This window comes from Punica granatum, chromosome 1 (assembly GCF_007655135.1).
Source record: "Punica granatum isolate Tunisia-2019 chromosome 1, ASM765513v2, whole genome shotgun sequence".
In the NCBI taxonomy this organism is placed as follows: domain Eukaryota; kingdom Viridiplantae; phylum Streptophyta; class Magnoliopsida; order Myrtales; family Lythraceae; genus Punica; species Punica granatum.
The window spans coordinates 23,632,372-23,638,341 of NC_045127.1; the positions used below are offsets into that span (position 1 = coordinate 23,632,372).

A 5,970-nucleotide genomic window follows, 5' to 3' on the forward strand; every position below is an offset into this window, starting at 1 on the left:
CAATGCCTTAACAACAACTAGGTGTTCCATACCCCTAGACCCGGGTAACTTATCCGCCATCGACCTTCGGGTCGTAAAATGATAAGTGACGATTCCTTCTCACGCGTGTCCGTCACGCATCCCCACGAGAAGGTGGACACTCCCAAGCCACGCGATTTCAGGTCGCTCGCATGCGGGCCCCGACAAGAGTCCACATTCGGGTCCGTACTTAGCTTTTGTCTGATAAACCGGCATTTTTGGACTTTCGCTGAAAAATTGTTTGTATTCAGAAAATTGTTCTGTATAGAGCAAATAATCTACGAAATGCGGTTGAAGACACTTTTCATCTGTTTGGCACCGCGAGGAATTTTTGAAGCTTAATATTGACTATCTTCTGATGGTCGAGTGAACTAGTAGAAAATAGCACTGTTGGTATTGTATTTTGAAAATGCCGGTTTGGAAGCTGTTTGGGCTCTCTGTTTGCTCTGTAAGATCTCGATGACCAAGGAAATTCTTATGTTGTGCGCCTAGGTCATCTGCCTGTCCCTGCTGACTTGAGGATGAATGATGACTCGCTGCTCTGTCGAGCCTTCTTCTATATTGATATTCAAGTCGTTGGCTAAATCGCTGTTAATGCTGTTGTTTGAACTGGTGGGCCAAAACGTGTTGCTGACAGTTAGGACCATTTAGTGAGGAAATCAACATGATATATCTCCCATCAAAAGGGTACAATCTTTTGGATTGCAAATACGGAGTATCTCATTATATCCTAAAATGAATCGTGCTATGAGTGTCTGCAAATACAAATTTTAATTTACTTAATATATATCCAAGGTATATTCTTAAAACGGCTGATAAAAAAAGAGTCAAGGACCTAGTTGAATTACTTCTTAAGAGTTAGGATCGGGTTTAGGTAAATAAGTGAGTTGAGGACCTAATTGATGTATCTATAAGTGATAAGAGATTATATAAAGGGCAAGTCTAGATCCAAATCATGTGAAATATCTCTTTGAGGATGAAACTTTATATTCAAATTATATCATTAAAAATTCTTAAAAATTTAATAAATTATATGATGTTGATATGCTTACAATTCTGACAATGTGGCAGCGTGAAAGGAGCTAATTTTCTTTTTTTTTGATGAGATAGCAGCATAATATGCCAGCTCGAGAGTTTATTATTATTATTATTATTATTATTATTATTATTATATGATATAGATTTCTAATGAGTAAGAGTCAAATGCATTTCACATATTTTACTTGGAAACTGAATAAATACTTTATTTCTAAATACTGAACATATATACCACAAATGATCATGGAGTAGCATATTATCATTAAGCAATAGCAATGCTATGGAGCACGACTGTCTCGATGGTGGTAAGCCCCGGGCCGAAACCAAAGAGAACACCCCACTCGAGCTCTTCACCTGTGGTGGTCACTCTTTCCTCCTTCGAGTTCTTCCTGATCTCGTCAAGAATGAATAGCACGCAAGCGCTTGACATGTTCCCGTACTCTTCTAGCACATGTTTAGTTGCCCTGAACTAGTCTTTCTGCAGTCCCAGCGTTGCTTCAATCTGGTCGAGGATTTTTGGGCCGCCAGGGTGAGGTGCCCAGAATATTGAGTTCCAGTCATTTATGCCAATTGGACCGAAAGCCTCGACCAAGCTCTTCTCAATGTTGTCGGATATCAAGTAGGGTACCTTTTCTGATAGATGAAATGTGAGACCAGACTCACGTAATTGTCCGGAGATAGAACCCTCCGAGTCTGGTAAGATTGTCTCAGCAGTGAACATGATTTGGAATATGGGTCGTTCAATCGGTTCTTTAGGATCAGAACCAATTACAACTGAAGATGATCCATCCCGAAAATTGCCTGCCCTACAAGAGAAGCTGGGCTTTCCTTGGCTGGCCCTCGAAAGGTCATGACTGTGCTTTCGGAGCACACAACGAGCACTCGCGCATCAGCATTGTTCTCAGCTAGATCCTTAGCTATACGAAGGACCGTTCCACCCGCAAAGCAACCTTGTTGGAATATAACGAGGGGAGCCATAAATAAACCGTGAAATTCACAAAAACAACCGACTATCTGAAAGCCTTAACTTATACATGAATCCCTTAGCAAATATATACACCATATATGAATTATGCATCTAGAATTAGAGATGAACGAACCCTGGTGATAAAGCATGACCCTCTTGACTGTCGGGTTGAGTCCGAGGAGCTTAATGAGCTTGTAGTCCGCTCCGGACATTTCCGCAGCAACAGTGGTGCAGAAGATGATATGGGTGATCCTTGACTTGGGCTGGCCCCATTCTTCGATGGCCTTCAGTGTTGCTTCAGCCCCCAACTTTGGTATGTGGTCCATTATGATATCTTGCCTGAAGTTAAGTGATGGAGCGTCGTAAGAACACACACTCGACGGGTTTCCTTTGAGAAGCTCTTCTGTCAGGATCAAGTGCCGTTTCCTTATCATCGACTTCTCGCCTATGAAATGAAGAGAGGGGGAAAGTAGCTCAAAAGAAACCATGTATATATACCATGCGTATATAGTTATTATTTAAGTGCAAAAATATGAAGAATAGTTGGAGAAATACCTCGTACTTTTATTTTTGCCATTGAAAACGTAAAAGCATTCAAGAAACAATGATTATGTGAAATCACTAGATAACGAACATACGAAACATCAAAGTTTTGAAATTATAAATCGATATAAAAAAAAGGGACAAACATAACTGCAATAGAGACTAACTCAGTTGAAATGAATATGAGAGAAAAAATATCGAAAATTGACCAAAAGAGAAAAAAAAAGTTGTGTATAATTATGAAAATATGTGACCAAAAGTAATGAATCTAAAAGGTGCAACGAAAAGTCACGAAGGTATGAGATTTTTTGAAATAATTAAAATTAGAAAAACTCCGCGTACTTTTAGATAGAGTATATATAATCTGATGACAGGTCACTACCATCGTTTTCCCTGTGGGATTCTGATGCGGACGAGGCAGTGGTGTTTAGATCTTTGAGTTCCAGGAGAACCTGACTTAACCGTCCTATGTAATCCTCATCAGTTTTTGCTGCTGAAAGGAAGGACGAAACTCGGGCTTTGACCTGGAGAAAGCTTTGGTGGTCCACTTGTGCTTTGTCTGAGACAAGAGCATTTTTACGGAACCAATTGATAACAAATTGCGAGTCAAGATGATCTACCTTCAACTTAACCCACCATTTGCATTTGAAGATTCTGACCAGTGTCTGCAGGCCTGTCTGTTGATCAGGCTTGTATCCGAAGGACCAATTATGGACCCATGATAATCCAAAAATTTGATAGAATTGGAGAAGCATGGGAAAGATGGTTTGATTCCCTTGAGGTTTGAATCGAGAAGCAAACATGATGTAGGCTTCATGAATTATGGGAGGTAGTATATCTGGAATTGGACCCCAAATAGACCACCAATGGGCAAACCAAAAGGGGAATGTGGCTGGTGATTTGGAATGGAAAAACATCAGCCAGGTGTGTCTGAACTCATAGTTTTGGTACAAAAATGCATTGTACCTGGCTTGCTGGTAGTCCCAGTTGGAATACATAGCATTATGGGGGAGATCGGACGAGAACCGGGCTTGGAATTTATGGATTTGGTATGGTTTTCCCTCATTCCATTCTCTCGGGTGGTTCACTCTCAGGATTTTGGCTGTAGAGTGGGATATGGTGTTTGAGGAGCCAGGGACAAGGTGGTGTTTGAACTCAACTGAACCTGTATCGCTCAAAATTTTCTCATAGTACTCCCGGGTTTTTGAAATGTCCATTGGCCGGAAATACCAGTTTTCAGGAAACAATTTTGATGCAGCGAAGAAGGGGTTTTCATGATAAAAACCTTCTTCAATAATCAAAACAGTTTGAAATAATGATTTTGGAAACCATGGAGCTGTTTTTGAAGAGCTGGTTTCCTTATCGGAAAATGTTGCGAGACTTTTTTCTACTCTTTTGGTGATCTGCCTAGAGCTCTCTCCCTTGCTAGTCTCCAGCACTGGAGGAGATATCCCAGATAGCACCTCTGCTAATTCTGGTTTATCTTTTAATACAGTAATCCATTGCTGGACCACGGTATTATTATCAAGATTATGTGGAGATGAACTCTGTTTTTCAAGAGTTTGTTTCTCCTTTTTGGGTTTAGGGATTTTACCTGGCAGAGTTTGCATGCAACTCTGCTTATCGATCTCCTGTTGGAGAGACTGTTGATATGTTTTAATCTGGCTATCGACAGTGATTCGTCCAATGGAGGGTTGGCCAAAGGCCTTATGGGGTGAGGATTGCTCCTCATTTTTTATCGACTGGCTGGTGGCCAGCTGTTTTGAGGCCGTAGCCTCTCTTTTGGAGGAACGAGTCCTCATGCTCATGGTGGTACCTGCAGGAATTCTCTTGTCAGGAAATCAGGGAGACTGTTAGTCTCACCTCTTATGAATTCAATGTCAAAATCAAATACACTCAAGATTGCTTGCCATCGGACAAAAATCTGTTTTGATGCAATGTTTTGAACATCTTTTTGAAGAACCTCTTTTGCAGATTTGCAATTAATCCGAAGTAAAAACCTTTGGTTTAAAAGATCAGATTGAAATTTAGAAATGCAAAGGACCACAGAAAGAATTTCTTTTTTTATGGTTGAGTAATTCTTCTATGTTAGGTTCCAATGTTTTGAAGTGAACTGAACAACCTGTTCATGTCCATTTTTGGATTGTTTCAAGATTCCTCCGTATCCTTCTTCAGAGGCGTCTGTTTCAACAATCTTTTTTGCAGATGGATCTGCCAAGTGTAAGCAAGGCAGAGTTTTAATTTGAAGTTGATTCATCGGTACTGTAATATGGTCTCTACGTGTGCCTTAGTAAAGACCTCATACAACCAATTTCTCCTATTTTCATTTTCTTTGGACCAGTAATCATTCCTAAGGATTGTGGATGCTAATGTGAAGGGCTTCTCAATCACATAGATCTCTGACCTAGAGTTGATTCTAGTGGCATCGGTTATGGATGAAAATGTGGGTGAAGGTGGTGAAGACTCAGTCTCTCCTGTGTCTGGGACAGAGTATACTGGCCTAGGGATATCGGTGGCGACACTACTATATATATATATATATATATATATATATATATATATATATACACACGTACGATTTTAGATTCGATACACTTACAAATGCGAGTGAATTTCTGTTTGGGCTCGGTCATGTGCTCGTTGCTCGTGACCCGAAAGTAATAGTCAGGATAGTCAGCTTGATTAGACATAGTTCTTCGGGTTAGCTGTCCCTATGGCTAATATGGAGGCTGGGCCTTTAGCTCGCGGGTTCTGTCTCCTGTCCTCGACGGCAATGCCCATTTTTTTTTTCTATTTTTAAGATTTTAATGGAGAAATTAGAGCAAAATTCAGGAATGAGTCCTTTGGTTTGCTATGCTACAGTTTTTATAAGCAACTGAACAGACGAAATTCTTGACATAATTACGTATGATGAACTTATTGCAATATATGTACATATGGTAGGTCTATCAAATATCAATGTATAGTCTCTCCCGAAAGAGAAAGATATCAATGGAAATCATGAAATGCATTACTGAATTTTTTTGGGCTATAAATGTACGTCACTAAATTGATATCAAGTTTTTTTTTGTAGGTGCGTATCATGTGTCCGGAAACCGGAAGCCCAATAAATCTCGATTAATCTAGTTCAGTTGGCCGGTCGGCCAATTAAGACAGTAAAAATCTTCCAATATATATTTTCTCCATTCGCAAGACTCGAACTCAGAACTTTAATTAAGGGAAATAAGAGATGAATCGGTTAAACCGACGCATGTCAGTAGGGGAAACAATTTTCAAATTCCTGATGTTTAATTGTTCCCTTCCCTTCAACTCCCCCCAATTTGAGAGAATTATTAAACGTGAAAGATTCCAAGGAAGATGAATCCGTCCATTTCCCTTCCATGTTAGAGATATTTATTATTTTG

The 5,970-nt window shown here is 39.9% G+C and overlaps 1 pseudogene; it reads right to left on the minus strand.

The window, feature by feature from the left end:
* Nucleotides 1-1,318: 1,318 nt before the first annotated feature.
* LOC116193681 lies at nt 1,319-5,347 on the minus strand (annotated as a pseudogene).
* Nucleotides 5,348-5,970: the final 623 nt, after the last annotated feature.